Here is a 19030-nt window from a genome sequence, read left to right on the forward strand (position 1 = left end):
GGGGTTTTTATTTGGATTAAAAATCTCTGGTAACATTCACTTACATGCATGGATTGGCTCTTCAGCAGTATGAAATGTGATTAAAAAGAGGTTCTGCTTCAAGAACAGCTCTTGAACTTGGGCCAATCCACTACTTCTGGCAAATCAGAGTATGATGGGGGATACAGATGCATGATTATGGAAAGATTATGGAAGAACTAGCTGCTCTTGACTTGTTAGTAGTATTGACCAATCTGACAGACAGTGTAGCACGTGGTTAAGGAGACCTTCATTTGAGGCACAGTAAGGTGCCACAAAGGTTTATTTGACAGGAAAAAATTGACATAAGGTCATATGGGTATAGCTCAGAAGAAACTGTAAACAAACAAAAAAGTTGGGTATTTGGAACAGGTTGTTCTTACCCTGAAATCTAACCTCTACACTTCAACTCTCTGGATCACTTTCAAAAATGTAAAGGAAAGGTAGTAAATGACCGTCCCTCCAGGAAAACGAAACTAATTGCAATTCCCCCCAAAACTCCATGTGGTGTTAAAGGTCTAGCCATCTTCATTTATAGATCTTCTGACCCTCTGGGCCAGTTTTTTGCTTACTCCACTCCCCCTATCCACACATCTGATGGAGCTCTTCATAATATACTTCCCCTCCTTTCTTGCATGCTCTGATAAGTGCTGAAACAGTTAACATTCTAGATATTTAAAACATCAATTACTGGCACAAGTTAGAACCCATTGAAACCAACATGGCAGTTCACATTTCAGAGCTACTATTTCAGATTTTGCAAATTCAGGAAGGTGTCTCTGCACTGGTTATGCTGGTATCTCTGCACTGGTTACGCTAGTGTCACATTTTGAGGGCTTTCTTTGCAATTGTAACAAATATTTCATTCATTTAAAAAATGAGAGCTGGGACTCTGGAGAACAATCAAAAAGACTATCCCTACAGGGACTTTTTGTGTCTTCTGTGGAAAGTGTGACACATGTTTGTAAACACTACCTTACTATGAATAATACTTTTTTGGTAAACTGAAGTAATTTATTTGTAAGTCCTTGAACTTCTCTCTTGATGTCTATGTTTTGAAATCTTGCTCAGATTCCTACCTCTGCTTCAGAAATGAATCTACAGCCTAATCCAAACAAACTTAAAAGGTGCTCTAGACAAATGGTCTTTCATATTGTGGTTTAGAAATGGACAAACCTTAAACAGGTTTGGAGGTCCCTTTGGTTTCAGTGGTGTAGCATCAGGTTTTGTATTTTACACTGGCTTTCAGCTTGGGCTAATCATTGATCTGGAACTTCTTCATATTGGCTCCCATTTCAGGATTGATGACCTATCCATTTTTTGGGATTGCAGAGCAGCTGATCTCCCTAAATTAGACACAGCCTTGTAAATTATTGAAGTCTAACCTGAGATTTGCTTGCTTTTGTCATAAATTAAGTAGATGTACACTCTGCTCCATTCCCTGTCATAATGTACACTCTGCTCCATTGCCCTGTCTCCTATCTTCTGCAAAGGAGATTGAAGACATATGTGTAGGACCCAGAAGCATCATTCAAATGCTCAGCAGTCTGACTCAGATTGGTCATACTGAAGTGCTGGTACTAGTCAAATCATTGTCCTTAAAGTGGTGCAAAATGCATAGCGGGCACATAGCACTTTATACTATTGCTAGCCCATCATGTTGAAATCACTGGATTTCAGATTGGTCTAATCAGGGCTGTCCAGCAGCTCTGCGATGTTATGACTCATACAGTACACTAATCTAAGGGAGACATGATTCAATATTCTTTTTGAACAAACTCTGCTGTAGTTCATGTGATAATGAGACATCAGATAGGTGTATCACATAGACTTTAAGGCCAGAAGGGACCATCATGATCATCTAGTCTGACCTCCTGCACATTGCAGGCCCCAGAACCTCACCCACCCCCTCCTGTGATGAACCCCCTAACCTCTGGCTGAGTTACTGAAGTCCTCCAGTCATGATTTAAAGACTTAAAGTTACACAGAATCCACCATTTACACTACTACAAACCTGCAAGTGACCAGTGCCGTAGAAGAAGGTGAACACCTCCCACGAGAGTCTCTGCCAATCTAACCTGGGGGAAAATTCCTTCCCGACCCCAAATATGGTGATCAGCAGAGCCATAGTTAAGCATGTCCCCATATTTGCATGTCCTAGAGGCAACGTGTGGGGGAGCACACAGGGGTCATATGCCCCCCAAGATTTCTTTAGCACAGAGGTTTTCTGTGGGGAATGCCTCCTTAGGGGGATGTGCCCATAGTTTGAAAACCATTGCCTCTGGTCAGGAGTTGGCAGATCGGAAGTTGGTGGGAGCCACCTGACCTGCTCGGGCCCCTGGTTCTCCATATTGTGGGAGCTGGGGTGCTGACTGGCTGCCTGCTTGGTAGCCCTCCCTTCCCTGCTCCCTGAGTCAGACCGCTTCCACACAGCTGGGTGCTCCCCAAGCAGAGGGGGTGGCACAGCTCTGAGCTGCACCCCGGACACGCTCTTGCCTCTGCCCCAAAGGAGCTTGGTGCCAGCCAGCGACACTCCCTGGAGCCGGGCTCTGCCCATGAAGTCTGGTTGCCATGAGATGCTCCGCGAGGTGCTCCCTGGAGTACTCATTGCCCTTGGGCACCTGCCTCTCAGCAGCCCGGTCGCAGCACTCACTGCACAAGGACCTGCCATTACGACTGGGTCACTCGCCTCACACTCCCTGTGTGCACTCCCCTTAGCTGCCCTGCGATGTCACAGCCTGAGCTCTGAGCTTGGCCAAGTGAGCCTGGTGCCCAGCCCAGGCACTGGGAGTAGGTGGCTGCTGGCAGGGTGGACTCACTCCCACCAGCTCGGGAAATCACGGTCATGAGAACAGAGAGACCCCAGGGTTACCGTATTTCAAGTTCCCAAACACAGGACACTGCTGGGGGGAAGATGAGTATTTGGGGGTTGTTGGAGGGGTGTCTGTGTACTGGGAGGGATATTTGGGGAATACTGGAGGGGGTATCTGTGGCAGGGGTACCCACTGGAAATGGGCTGCCGGGGGTGGGGGATGGGCCAGCTTAATGGGGAAGCCTCAGCTGTTGCTGAGGGGACACTGCATATAGGGCTTCTGCTTCTCCCCCCTGCCCATTTCCCTATCCCCTTCTCTTCCTCATCCCATCCCCTGCCCTCCCTCTCCTGCCCCTGCATGCTATGGGGCCTATGTGTAGACGAAGATACTATTCAGTGTGAGTAAAGGCACCAGAATTTGGCCCCAAATAATATTTTTGAAGTGCTAAACAATGGACGGTGGTGTTAAAGCCAGCCAGTGTGGGGGTGGTTCTAGAGCTCAAGAGACCTTCTCTTTGTTGTAACTTTCTTTAAAAGTGGTTTTGTTTTTTAAGTAAGTGTTTAATTTAGCATATGACTAAATGGGGGGGAAAATCCCTTTTGCTATGTCACAAAAGCAAAATATGTAGAGGGAGAGTTAAATCCTCTAAACAAATAGCAATGGGTGGGGGAAATTGCACATGAACTCTCAGAACACCTGTTTAATCCTCCCCCCCACACACACATCTAGTAATTCACATACAGAATGGACTACCCAAGGCCCTGATCCTAACCCCACACCATGCAGACAAACCTCTGAATCTGTGTAGAGCTCCGCTGGCTACAGTGTGGCACCTGAATGTGCAGGAATCTGCCTGTGTCCATGATCTCTCAGGTTCGGCATCCAAGGTGGCAATGGAAGGTGTAACTGAGAACATACCTTTATCACTTTGGATACCTCCCAGCACTATTAATCAGTTCAACAGGAACTCAGCCAGTCATCACAAAAACCTATAGGAAGCATACCCTTTTTATAAAAGTATTAGACAAGTACAGGGAAGAAAATATATTATTGGGTGCAAATGACCAGTAGATTGACAGGTGTATTATACAGTAGCTGGGTTGCATGGATCCTCCCATCCCAGAACATTGTCATGCTCTCATAACCCCCAATCATAGAACTAAAAGCAATTCTCTAAACACATCTAACCAATATTGTAGCCTTCTGGTTTCATTCCTAATGCAGATGTCATTTATCACCAGGAATATTGCCTCTGGGAGATTATGAATGAATGAAAATGCCAGCACAAATTCAATCAGGGCTCTTCTTGAACCTATCTCTTCTGAATCATATTTCTTGATGAATCTTTCAATCAATTAGCTGGCAGTTTATTTTGTCCACATTTTTCACAGACTCTACTGAGTTTATAGCTCATTGCCTAGACGAAACACATCTGTCAGCAAAGCCTAACCAAATCACCCTAATTCAAAGCTACTGTAGGTCTCTGGTGTTCAGTAACTATTTAATTTCAGTTCTCCACCTTTGCTGGGAGGTGAAAGGGAGGAGAGCAGAGCATCAGGAACTGTCCCTGGATGCCTTGGGCAGGCACTGGTCATGAGGCTGGTTAGATGCTTTCACTGACACAGATCCTGTCCTTGATTGCCTGTTATTTTATCCTCCCTTTAACTCCTCTGCCCTGAGTCGGTGCATGGTGCTGACAAAGTGGAAGGAAAGCCCCTTGGGTTTGGACAAAGGTTTGAGAGGGACTGGAGGAGGAAATAAAAGTAGCAAGACTTTGAGAGATTCTGGTGCTCCTTAGTCTTGCACCTTATGGTGTTTACACTTTTGCAAAGTGGGTGCAAAATACTGCTAAATCAGGAGAGGAGTGTTTTACACTAACTTTGCATGATGATTAGACAGGTGAGCACCTTGATCACTTACAAACTTTCTGTGGAATGTTTGTCATTTGGTTTCTAATAAAGACATCAAGTTTATTTTTTTCCACCAGGAGCTTGGGAGGGTAAGAGAGCTCTGTGTGGGAGGAGGGAGGCTGCAGCTCCCTGTTCCTGAGCCACTGGGTCCCAGTAAAAGTAACAGATGCACAGGAGCAGCTCTAATTTATGGGTCTTGGAGACCTTACATCAGCAGAGGATCAGATGTAGTGAAGCTTTGCCCTGCCATGTCCCATATGGTCTCTGCCCCACTCTGGGAATACCTCAACAGGCTTGATAACTTAAGGATATCAGGATTGCAGCCTGTTTAGTTTACAGTCTCCAGAAGTATGCTGGCAATGATGACTTAAGCATTGTAGACTGTTAACCGCTGAGTAGTGGTTATGATTGCAATTCAGCAAAGTGACAACACTTTCTGAGCTTTTGCTCAGACCATGTCTTAACTCAGGTTAATTCTACAATGATCTAGACTGGACTTCCTTCTCCTGAGGCAGACTAACTTTCAGTCAGAGCTGCGTCTACATTACAGCCTATGGCGGCATAACTTATGTCGCCTAGGGGTGTGAATAAACCACCCCCGGAGCAACATAAGTTACACTGACATAGGCGCCAAGGTGGACAGCGATATGTTGGCAGGAAAGCTTCTCCCGCCAACACAACTACTGCTGCTCACGGAGGTGGTTTTATTATGCCGACAGGAGGTCTCTTCACCCGACATGCTGCAGCGCTGTATGTGTAGACATGACCTGAGAAATAATGCTCAAATTGCTGGGTCCATGCTGATGTGTCACTCACTCGTATGTGGCACTCAGACTTCTCGGGGCGTATCCCGTAGTTTGTTGTGCTTCAGTTAGAGGAGCCACTCTATGAATTCTTTCCCAGTGAACTCTGTGAGAGCTTGTCTCTTCTTATGGGGTATGTGGATGGGGAAACTGTGGTAAGGCACTGGGGGACAACCGGTACTTGAATGGCGCAAGCCTGCATCCACGCTACAGAGTTGTTGCGGAAGCAGCCCATGAGTTGAGATGATTCATTCTTTAGCCTACACCGTCTCTTGGCCCAACGAGCTTAAGTTAGAAGCACCACTACACTCCAAGGGTTTTTGTGTGTGGATGGGACTCAAATTAGGGACAGCACCCGAGTTATAACTCAAATTAGCTTTGCCGTGAAGATAAGCCCTCAAGGTGTATTATTGTTATACAGTCTATTTTGCTGTCATTTCTATGTCTAGTGGCTGGTAATTAGTTGCAGTCTGGTTAACTTTGTGAGCAATACATGCAGCATGTATGTATTCTAATTAGCCTGGCTTCCTGTTTCTCCTTGCAGCTTGTCCTGCTACTTCTTTCTCATTGTAGCATTTCTAAAGATGGTCTGTAAAGCAGTTCAAGTAGGCATAGGTGGAAGGAGCAATTAATTAGTTTCAAAATCTTTAGACAGTGGGGGAATTGAATTTCAATTAAGGATGGGTGCTTTTTAAAATACAGTATCTGACACATCCAAGTATATGAATGTTCCCATGTAATTCAGGTCTATTTGCAGTTGCATCATCCCAAAGTACTGCTTTAAAAGGCAGCACTTCAAGTAGCAACATGAAAAAATCAGCCAAGATGCCTCAGTGCTCTGGAACTTTCATTTTCACAATGGTTTTAGCAAGAAATTTTTCATTCAAAATGCTGGCAATCATCACTTTACAGAGAGGTCAGAGAACAATTTTCAGAGTACTGATGTGCCTGCTTGGGATGCAGAAACAGGCCACCCACAACAATAGATGTTCTCTTACAGTGAGCTAAATTTATAAGAGATTTGAATAATTTGTACCAGATACGTAATCTGTAAAAACAAAAGCTCCAAAAGAGTGCAGAATCTGTTCTTGTTTAGAAAGGCACTTGGAGTCCTGGACCTTGATCGAAATGCAGAATGTCTTTTTTGAGTGCATGTGGTACTACGAGTGAAAGCTGACTGTGCACATTTGTGCAGTAAACATTGGTCTTTTTTTTTTAAATTTCAAGATTAAGAACCATGGCAAATTTCTGCACATAAATCGCAATGCAGCAAAGTACCATGTGTGAGTTTTGCATGTACTAATGTGCTTTACTTAACAGGGATAGACTTAAATACATGCTTTGTGCTGTCCTGAACTAGGTCTAAGAGCCTGACCTAAGTCCCAGTGAAGTCAATAGAATGACTCTCAGCAGTTTGAGTAGGGTCCCTGTGGGTGTTCACTTTAAGATATGTGTGCACCTGTGCACTCTTGATTGGAGATTTTTGTCAGAGGCCTTTTCAGGTCTGCGACAGCACCCTAGAGATGAGGGTATAAAAGTGGGGGACCTGCTGCCACTTCAGTTCCTTCTCCTACCCTAACCTCTCAGCACTTCACTTCAAGACCTGCCTACTATATGACTCTCTGGTAAAGAACAAGATTTGCTTCTCTCCCCCCTCACCCTAGGGTACAAACAGTATAGCTTAATAGTAGAAAACCTACTGCAAGGAAAACTTACCTGCATAACTAGAAACATTTCCAGGCTCAGTGCAGCTACTGATCTATATCTCCTCTTGAGTTCTGTCTGACACGCATTGCCAATTACCCGTTAAATTTAAAAACCATGAGATTATCACAGAGATCAATCAAGGTTCACCTGGCTACCATCACAGCTTTTCAAAAGCCCCTTATCCAATTGAAGGCTTCAGTCTTTGCTCACCCAACCATTGAGGCTTATTAAAGCATGTTCAAACATCTTTTCTTTCTGTCAAGGAACTTACTCTACCATGGGACTTCAACTATCATCCTTAATGGGCTGTGGAAACCCCCATTTGAACCCCTGGAGTACTGTTCCCTCTTTTATTTGTTCCCCAAGACATCATTCCTCATACCATCATCTCAGCCAGGAGGGTGGGGGAGTGAAAAGCCCTGATGGTGCATCTATTGTCCACAGTCTTCTATCATGACAAAGTAATGCTACGTTCACACCCTTGCTTCCTACCTAAAGTTTTTTTTCAGAGTTCCATATTAATCAGGACATTCACCTACCTGTGTGTGTGTGTGTGTGTGTGTGAATCTCAAGCCTAATTCTCTGAGAGAAGTGAGCCTCCATAAAATGGATGCAAGAAGGACTCTACATTTTACCTAAATGTAGGTAATTTCAGAACTTCCATTCGGTATTTCATCTTGATCACAGAACAAATGAACAGTCATTCAATTTCTTCCCAGCTGAGTTTCAGGATGCATTTTAACCTGCTATGAAACTTTAGGGCCTCTTCCCCCACTAAGGCCAATTGCCCCTTCCACCAGGGCTCAATCTACCTATGTGGCCTTACCACAAAACATATCTGTCTTAGACATCTGCAGACCTGCCACCTGTCTAATTAGTCTACACATTTTCTCTGCACTACATTATTGTGCCTGCTTTTGGTGACACTGTTCTGCTGTCTGTACTGAATCTGCCTGCTTGGCACCCTCCTCTGTAACTGGGGTATTGCTCAGAAATCTCCTGAAGTGAGCACCCATAGGGACACTACTCAACGAAGGAGAGGTTACTTACGTTGTGCAGTAACTGGAGTTCTTTGAGATGTATGTCCCAATGGGTGATCCACTACAAGCCCTCCTTCACCTCTGCCTTGGAGTTGTCTTGCTAGACTTTCGTGGTTGAGAAGGACCTAGAGTGGCATCAGATCTGCCCCTCCCATATACGTACATACTGGAGCATGAGGATATCTAGGTACAGGCTTGGACCCATGGACACTGCTGATGAAATTCTCTGATCAAGTGTGCATGGACGTATGCTCATGCCTGTCAAGGTTGTCATCCTGAAGTAGAACAACCACAGGGGGAGACACCTCATACAGTAACTGGAATTCTTTGAGATAAGTAATCTCTCCTTACTTTGGCTGGGGTTGGATCAGCCCAACGTTCTTCTTTACAATCTTCTGAGGAAGAGAACCGTGAACAACTAAATGTAGATTCAGTGAACTGTAGTGTACATTCCTTGAAAGTAATGATGACTTGTAAGTCATCAAATTCCTTTTCTTCAGTTTAAAACTTTGTTTCTTTTCAAACACCTGAACAATGTGCCAACTAAATAGGGATTTGGCATGCTCCAACACGCAAAATAAATATACTCATTACAATGCTTAATAAAAAAATAGTAACAATGAAGAAGTGGTAGTTCAGGCTGCCTGGTGCCAGGTCCCTCATGTGCTTTAGCAGCTCATATGAGTTTTAGATAACCTTTTGTAATCCATTGGACCTACTTTGCAATTCAGTGAAAAATAAGTGTACGCTATAGTATCCACATTAACATTTATCACAATGCTGATTCTCATGCTCTGTAATCAACCCTAAAGTACTGATTGGAAAAAGCATGCTTTTCAAAAATTACATCCAGCTTCTAAAACTCTTTGAACCATCTGCTGGTAGGTGAGAGAGGTTATCTGGGTAGCAGGAGTGAATTGTCAAAGAAGCGTGGGCATCATTCGCATTGTTAAAAGTTAAAGTTTTGTGACTTGGATATCAATTCTTGAGACAGGCAAATCAAGCTGTAATCAAGAAAGACTCTAATGAGCTTTCACTGAGTGACTTTAAAATGCTGTCAGTGTCCTCTGTTTTATCTATGTATGTATCAAGGGGTCTTTTCTGAATGGGATATGAGTGTCCTACAGTAAAATGCAAACAGAAGTATGGTAGTTTATGCTTTTAAAACACTGAAGACTGTTATAGTTGTGTTTCTTATTGGTGGAGAATGTGTTATGGGCACAATAAACGGAAGTTCAGAGGAAAATAGATGTGCACAATGTATGATAAATCTGTGTGTAGATTAGACGGGAAGGATGTACAGTAGTACAGTGGCTGCAATTGTATTAGAACTACAATTGGATTTTTGTTTCTTTCCCTAAATCAACATTCAAAAAACTAGGGTCACGCTATAATTCATAAGCACTGATGCTCCACTAGGAGACTGATTCTTTTTCTTATAAATTCTCCTAAATTTTAAACTTTGTGACTTTACCTTCCCTCTATACCTACCTCTTATAGGCTACTTAAGTAGCCCTCATCAGCACAAAGGCAACATCCTACAGAGTTTGGCAAATAGTGGAGTCAGTGATCAAACCAGAACCCCTTAAAATCTTGCGTGTTCACTTAAAATGGGACCTGATTCCAAACCATTTGCAATGCCAAAGCCCCAACCAATGAAGTTTTTCAAAACACAAAACCCACACACATTCTTGACCATTTGTATTTCCCTGGCTTTCTCTTTTATAAATGATGACAGAAAGCTGTAGCGCAACATGACACTCAGCCCCTTACTAGCACATGTGATCTCAAGAGATTTTAAGCTTTTCATAGTTTCTGCTGTGTCAGATACCATGAGAAGGGAATTTCTTGCTCTATTTTAGCACTTTCCTTGGAAAGAATCTGGCAGAGCAGTGAGATGATGATCTCACAAGAAGAATAATACCACAAAAAAGTTACCTAAACTTTTTCAGACCTGCCAAAGTGTTTGTTTTGAGTTTTTTATTTTGTCAAAATTCAATTGCTCATCTCTAGTAAAGATGTCATTTATAACACACCATAGTTTCAGAATATCACAACTCATTTGTTGCCAACCTCAGCAGTTGTTTTGATAATCTTGTCTCTGTTATTTACAGAGAGGCATGAAGATCTTTCCTAACCTAAAAAGGCAGGGAATCAACCATGTTTGGATGATGCCATCATAGTAGAAGTTTCTGATTTGGCACCTATATGCCTTTTGTGTTCTATTTTACACAAAGTTTCAGTGACTATGTTGCTCTGATTTTTTGAAGTGGCACAAAATGGCTTCTTGAGGTGATTTGATTTGAGTTGTGTGGTGTTTTTGTCTGGCAGGTTTATATTTCCCTTCCCGCCTCCGTGCATTTCCGTCCCCTGTAGCAGTATGTTTTTTGTTTTGTCTGCTGTGTCCCTGAGGATCTATTCTAGCTGGGAACCAAAACATTTTCCTTCTTGAAATGGGACATCAGTTAACTAATCCTTTGATGCTGTGTCTGCTTCTGATTGTGTCAGCCACATACTATGCCATCTAGCCAAGCATATTAGTCAAGGTTGTTCTTGCTGTTATTTTTAGAGACTTTAAGTCTGCATCAAAGTAGTAGTTCATGGATATTAATGAAAAACTTGGGCAAACACAGGACCTTTTAAAATGTTCCAAGATCTTTTTTGTAAAGATTTTGCTACAGAAAGGAAGAAATGAGGAAGGGAAGAAAGATTCCAAGATTTTCACTTTGTGACCTTTTTATTTTTTTTATCAGTATAGATTACGCCTCAAAATATAACTTCCTGTAGAGACTACACATGGTGGGTTTTGGAGCCAGATAAAGTGATTCAGCAGTAACCTTATAAGAACTTGCAATATGTGAGAACTTTGTGCAACAAAGGATTCTCCTTTCCCAGTTTAGCCACTCTATGTTTTGGGGCACCAAAATGTTTTGGGGCACCTAGTTATTTAAGGACAGGGTTGTGTTGTATTATGATTTTTTTCCATTTCCAAATAAGGAGTGTGGCTTCCTGGCCTGTTTTTACAGCTGCATTTTTGATGAATAGCCACAAGAAATCTAGCAATCATTCTTATCTTAAATATCTCTTTCCCTTTTCTTCCTCAGATAATATGGTTCTTATGGTGAAGACAAATGGAGAATGAAAGACTGCTAAATTTCAAACTCATTCAGAGACTGTGGCTTTGCAGTTTTGTCAATGCACTGAAAACTGTGGAATATTGACATTCTCTTGTGAGATATATACCAGCTCTCCTCTTCTTTACCCATCACACCATTCTGTCCTGACCTTTGACCTTCACAATCCGTTTCCTGAATGCTTACTTGTCTTCAGCCAATATGGATCTCCTGCATCTGTTTTCAGCTGCTTTTAAACCCCAGAATGTATTGCTTTTGTCAATAACAGCAGGAATAATGTTGACTCAAAGGGACACATTCATTGCTGGCATAATTCCACTAACTCCCAGCAGAGAATTTAAACCAAAGTTTAAAGGAAACTTACTGAGGCCAGCAGGGCTGGTAGCTTTTGGCAGAAGTAGTCCCGCATGTCCTGAGCATGTTAGCAGCCAGAGGATGAGGCAGGATACACTGGTAGATAACCCAGACTTCATTTTCTTTTAATCTGCCTTGACAAGGCCTTCTGTACAGTATAAATCCTAAGGCCTGTATGACATCAGCTTTTTAAAGCATGGAGAGTTTGTATTAGCAACTAATTTTATTTTTATTACATAAAAACACAAAACCCAGCAGCAACCAGATCCTCTTATTGGATGCAGTCCCAATTTCTGCTTTTCAAGATGGAGGATGACCTTTGATCTCTGCAGCCTCAGCCACATTCTTTCCTAACAGCAGCAGCTGTTCCACACATTGTATAATATTTATGTTAGAGAGGAAGAATGTGGAGGTCAGTCATGGGTATTTTTTTTCTCCATGAAAACTGCTTTTCTTTTTCCTCCATTGTGCAGGAAAATACCACCCAATATTTTACCTTTCTTGAACCCACTGAAAACTGGAATCTTCACCAGTTGTTTGATTCTATTTACTAAGCTCGTTTTTTGTGATAGTCACTCTTAGATGATGTGACTGTTAGTACATAACCCAGATTACCAACTTTTGTGACCTGGAGGTTTAAAAGCAGCAGGAGCAAAAGGAACATAATTAAAGGACCCCTACAGCATCAGTCCTACCAGGTAAGAGAAGAGTGAAACTTGCCAAATGTGTTAGTGTTTAACAAGTTCTACAAACATTTTGGTTCTGCTTCAATATTTTCTTTTCTAAGTAGAAAAACTTGTCGCAGCTGTCCTTATGATGAGTGTTTCTAGGAGGTGTATATAACTTTTTCTTTCAGGGGGGGCTTATCAGCACTGGCTACAGAAACTTTTAAATAAGCAACCAAGCAGGTCCATCAGGGAATAAGGTACTGTATTGGTTTCCGTAAAGTACAAAGAATAACTGGTCTTTCAAAAAGGAAGTTTAGGTTAAGATTTGGAAATGATAAAGTGAAGCAACTTGGTGAATTAATTTACCTAGTTCGGCGATCCATGCAGAAGTGTTCCCTTTAGGGAAGCTAAAGAGACTTGGAGAGCTTAGTAATGAGGAGGGGCAAAAAGGCCTGGGTAGTGCTTAGCTGGCCAAATGTTGCCTATTTCCCTCTGGGAATTTAAAGCCCTATCCAGTGTCCAGTGAAATCAATGGAGGACTTTCAGTTGTCTTTAATAGGGTCAGTAGTCAAATGGTCACTGTAGAAGTGAAGAGAAACTATAATGAAAACCACCTCTTCCAAAGCAATTTTAAGCACTTAGAAAGAGAGAAAGAAGAGAAGGGCTTAAACCCCAAAGGAGCTCTTAGCTGGGGATTTTTTCTTTAGAAGATGTTAGAGAGAAGGATGCCTATCACACCTGTATTTTGAAATTAACTATAAACTTTTTCCTGTTTTCATATCTTGTTGACTTGATGGGAAGACCTAGACCACAATACATTACCTATCACTTAATAATCTCATTCACTCTTGCAGTATTGGAAGCAAATTATTGTATGAATTATTATTTCCAAGAAAACAACTACAGCAATAATTCAGAAATCCCCTATTATTCTCAAAGGTGCCCTTACACCACAGTTTCTTAGCAAAGGTGATTTCATGTTCCCGTTCACGCTTCAGCTCAGGGTTTCAAGTTCCTATTTGATAAACAAAACAGTATGATTTGAATATTTTCTCTTTTTTTTTCAAAGTGACGCTGATAACCATTCATACAAATAAACTAGAAGAATGTAGGATGCCTCAGTGCCATTTGAACAAGGTTACCTTTCAGAGCACGCTAGCTTCTAATCTTAAAAGTATTCACCATGACATGCAAAGCAATGAAAAGAGATAAAGATTTGAGAATTTAACACACTTATTCAAAAGTACAGTATAAATGAATGATGGGGTCTCAATCTCAGTTGAGGCTACCAAATCCCACCATATTATAAATAATATATATAAGTAATAAGTCCAAACAAAATTACACTTACAAATTATGGCTTCTTCAAATTTTCAGAAGTATTAAATCATATTTTAAAAGGTTTTTAGCTCTATGGGATGATTGTGAACTTTAAGTACTAGATGTTTGCTATGCAAGCTGTGATGATCATTTGTGATTGGATAGTAAGCAATGGGGTATTGAATATTTGTGCCAGAAGTGCTTCATGGGTGTGAATTTAAAATTTCTGCAAATACATGAGTCACTTTGAAATTCACTTTTCATGAATGTTCATATTCATAAAACTTGATAGGATTAATGTTCACAGAAACTAAAGCTAGATAGATTAAAGGGAACATATTTATTTTTAGGCTGCCCTTATGTGTGTTTTTGAATGTATTGCTAAGCAGAATGGGGTTCTAATCTCTGATGAGATTGTTCGTTGCCACAGCAATAATAATAGTTGGAGTAAGTATTTTTGGACATTTTAAAGAAGTATTTACCCATCTCTAATTATACTTACTACATTATTTATTTGTTTCCAAGACACCTCCTTTGGAATATAGTGATTGTCAAGATTTAGTTATACATTTGCTTTCTGTGAATTAAAACACCATAAAGCATGAGTTAAAGCCTATATTTAAGCTTTGATTGCACAATGTACTTGGTGCTTCTCATAAGTAAGATGTCACTAAACCAATCAGTGAAACAGGACTTGCAAAGACCTTTACTCTGATTGCCACTGTTGTTGTTCTTGGCTGTAGGATTTTTAGGCCAAAAGCTCTGTAACTAAAGTGATTCTTTGATTCTGCAGATCCTGGTGCTCGCTGTTTGATAAACACCAATTTTTCACTAATAAATAAACAATTCCAGGCACCTCAGTGGGTGATGTGACATTCTCAGTTGTGTATTAAATTTGTACTCAGTGATCCAACATCTGGATTTTATATCCAAAGTACAGTGATTTGGCTGTTTATATATTGGATGCCAAGGTATGTGGATAGCGTCACTTTAGGGATTTGGATTTAATCTAACATAGGAAGTGTCGAAGTAACACTAAAATAGTCTTAGCAAGAAGTTGGTGTGTCATTAATTGTTGTTCTAGGTAGCTGCCCAGTGCAAAACTGATTCTCAAGAATTCAATACATATTACAAATCTTGTAGCTGGAGGCTAGGTCAGGAAAAAGGAAGGTGAATAGTAACATAGGTAGTTGCATTGTTCAAAGTTAAAAACTAAATTGTGCTTTGTTCTGACATATGCACAAAAGTTGATGACTGCTTTTTGACAGCAGTTGGCTGCTCTTTATGTTGCAAAGAATATGCTATCTTTTCTTGCTGAAGCAGTGCTATGAGTTGATGCCTCTTCAATAGCATGATAAGGCCATGCTCACAGAGGCCAAATACTTTATAAATGAATCTAATTGTTCTCAAGATGCTACTGCATGCTTTTAGGCATGGTGGTAACTGGGAGGGCTTAGCACAAAATTTGACCTTTCTAAACAATACACAGGATTTAGTAATGCCAGCTCTCATGATCTTATAACGAGTCTAGGATACTTGATGTTCTAGTTTTTTAATCAAAAGTAAAAATCTGAAAGTTTTTTAAAACTTGGTTTTCAGACCAATTATTTTTTTAAGTATTTTGACTAAGTCGAAATTTTCTGCTGAAACCCACCCCTCTCCTGTGTTTTTTCCCCCCTGGCTAATTTGTGGTGGGGGTGTTTTTTGGTTAGGATTGATTTCATAAGGTAAATTGCTTGCACTGGGATTTTTTTTTTAAAAAGGAATTTTTGGGCTCTGACCCTGCAAACACTTCCTTGTGTTCTTAATGTTATATATGTAAATAGTCCCATTGAAGTCAATGGAACTGCTCACATGGAAAAGGTTGAACATGCATGTCAAGGTTCCTCCCCCACTCTGAACTCTAGGGTACAGATGTGGGGACCTGCATGAAAAACCTCCTAAGCTTATCTTTACCAGCTTAGGTCAAAACTTCCCCAAGGTACAAAATATTCCACCCGTTGTCCTTGGACTGGCCGCTACCACCACCAAACTAATACTGGTTACTGGGGAAGAGCTGTTTGGACGCGTCCTTCCCCCCAAAATACTTCCCAAAACCTTGCACCCCACTTCCTGGACAAGGTTTGGTAAAAAGCCTCACCAATTTGCCTAGGTGACTACAGACCCAGACCCTTGGATCTTAAGAACAATGAACAATTCTCCCAACACTTGCACCCCCCCTTTCCTGGGAAATGTTGGATAAAAAGCCTCACCAATTTGCATAGGTGACCACAGACCCAAATCCTTGGATCTGAGAACAATGAAAAAGCATTCACTTTTCTTACAAGAAGACTTTTAATAAAAATAGAAGTAAATAGAAATAAAGAAATCCCCCCTGTAAAATCAGGATGGTAGATATCTTGCAGGGTAATTTAGATTCAAAAACATAGAGAACCCCTCTAGGCAAAACCTTAAGTTACAAAAAAGATACACAGACAGAAATAGTTATTCTATTCAGCACAATTCTTTTCTCAGCCATTTAAAGAAATCATAATCTAACACATACCTAGCTAGATTACTTATTAAAAGTTCTAAGACTCCATTCCTGGTCTATCCCCGGCAGAAACCAGCATATAGACAGACACACAGACCCTTTGTGTCTCTCCCTCCTCCCAGCTTTTGAAAGTATCTTGTCTCCTCATTGGTCATTTTGGTCAGGTGCCAGCGAGGTTACCTTTAGCTTCTTAACCCTTTACAGGTGAGAGGAGCTTTCCCTTGGCCAGGAAGGATTTCAAAGGGGTTTACCCTTCCCTTTATATTTATGACACGCCCCCCAAATCTCAGCTAGGGTGAAACACTGGCTGGGATTTCTTCCTGGAGCTCTAGGAAAAACAGAGTTAATAAGACACATGCATCTCTAAATATACTACCAAGTACATAAAGACTAACAATATTTTCCACATCTCAAGGACGATTTTAACCAGTTGATTCTGGGAAACTTTCACGGGAGAGTGCATCAGCCACTTTGTTAGAAGCTCCTGAGATGTGTTGGATGTCGAAATCAAAACCTTGGAGAGCTAAACTCCACCGAAGAAGTTTTTTGTTAGTTTCCTTGACGGTGTGAAGCCACTTCAGTGCAGCATGGTCGGTTTGCAGGTGGAAACGCCGTCCCCAAACATATGGGCGTAGCTTTTCCAGAGCGTAGACAATGGCGTAACATTCTTTTTCAGTGACTGACCAGTTGCTTTTCCTCTCAGACAGTTTTTTGCTGAGAAACACTACAGGGTGGAATTCTTGATCAGGTCCTTTCTGCATTAAAACTGCTCCCATACCACGCTCGGACGCACCTGTGGTTACTATGAACGGTTTGTCAAAGTCTGGGGCCCTTAGTACAGGGTCAGACATGAGTGTCGCTTTAAGCTTGTTAAAGGCCTTCTGACACTTTTCGGTCCACTGAACAGCATTTGGCTGTTTCTTTTTGGTTAGGTCTGTCAGTGGGGCAGCGATTTAGCTGTAGTGCGGTACAAATCGTCTGTAATAACCGGCCAAGCCTAAGAAGGATTGAACCTGTTTCTTTGACTTTGGGACAGGCCACTTTTGGATAGCATCCACTTTGGCCTGTAGGGGGCTGATAGTTCCTTGACCCACCTGGTGTCCAAGGTAAGTCACTCTGTTTAGGCCTATTTGACACTTCTTAGCCTTAACAGTTAGTCCTGCCTCCCTTATGCGCTCAAGGACTTTTTGTAGATGTTCCAGGTGGTCTGCCCAGGAATCCGAAAATATGGCCACATCGTCAAGGTAGGCGACTGCATATTCTCCTAATCCCACTAGGAGACCATCTACAAGTCTTTGGAAAGTGGCGGGTGCATTTTGCAGCCCGAAAGGGAGTACATTAAATTCATACAGCCCGAGATGTGTGATGAAGGCTGACCTTTCCTTGGCAGATTCATCTAGCGGTACCTGCCAGTACCCCTTGGTTAAGTCCAAGGTAGAGATGAACTGGGCCCGTCCCAGTTTCTCTAATAGTTCATCTGTGCGTGGCATTGGATAGTTGTCTGGGTGAGTTACAGCATTTAGCTTACGGTAGTCCACGCAAAAACGTATTTCCCCATCTGGTTTGGGAACTAGAACCACTGGAGATGCCCATGCACTTTCAGAGGGGCGGATTACACCCATCTGTAACATATCTTGGATCTCCCATTCTATAGCAGTTTTAGCTTGAGGAGACACCCGGTAAGGTTGGACCCTAATTGGGTGAGCATTACCTGTGTCAATGGAGTGGTATGCCCGTTCAGTCAGTCCTGGGATGGCTGAGAACGTTGGCGCGTAGCTAGTGCACAGCTCCTGGATCTGCTGTCACTGCATACGCCCAAGGGTCATGGAGAGGTTCACCTCTTCCACACCACCACCACATTTCCCTTCGTAGTAGACACCTTCGGGCCACTCAGCATCGTCTCCTCCCTGGGCTGTAAACTGACAAACCTTTAATTCTCTGGAATAAAAGGGCTTAAGAGAATTAATATGGTACACCTTAGGCTTTCGGTTGGAGGTGGGGAATGCTATGAGATAATTAACAGCTCCCAGGCGCTCCTGGACCGTGAATGGCCCTTCCCACGATGCTTCCATTTTATGGGCCTGGAGCGCCTTTAAGACCATGACCTGGTCTCCTACTTTGAAGGAACGCTCTCTGGCATGTTTATCATACCAGGCTTTTTGCTCTTTTTGAGCATCCTATAAGTTTTCTCTAGCAAGGGCTAAAGAGGTTCGGAGGGTGTTTTGTAGGTTGGTTACAAAGTCCAGAATGTTAGTTCCTGGAGAAGGTGTAAATCCCTCCCATTGCTGCTTCACCAACTGCAATGGCCCCTTAACCTCATGGCCATATACAAGTTCAAATGGGGAAAACCCTAAACTGGGATGTGGTACAGCTCTGTAGGCAAAGAGCAACTGCTGCAACACTAGGTCCCAATCATTGGAGTGCTCATTTACGAATTTACGTATCATGGCCCCCAAAGTTCCATTAAACTTCTCCACCATGCCATTTGTTTGATGGTGGTAAGGAGTGGCAACCAAGTGATTTACCCCATGAGCTTCCCAAAGGTTTTTCATAGTTCCTGCCAGGAAATTAGTCCCTGCATCTGTGAGGATGTCGGAGGGCCAACCTACCCTGGCAAAAATGTCTGCTAGTGCCTGGCACACACTTTTAGCCCTGGTGTTGCTTAGAGCTACTGCTTCCGGCCATCGGGTGGCAAAATCCATGAAAGTCAGTATGTACTGCTTTCCTCTG

Source organism: Lepidochelys kempii, chromosome 5 (genome assembly GCF_965140265.1).
Source record: "Lepidochelys kempii isolate rLepKem1 chromosome 5, rLepKem1.hap2, whole genome shotgun sequence".
NCBI lineage: Eukaryota > Metazoa > Chordata > Testudines > Cheloniidae > Lepidochelys > Lepidochelys kempii.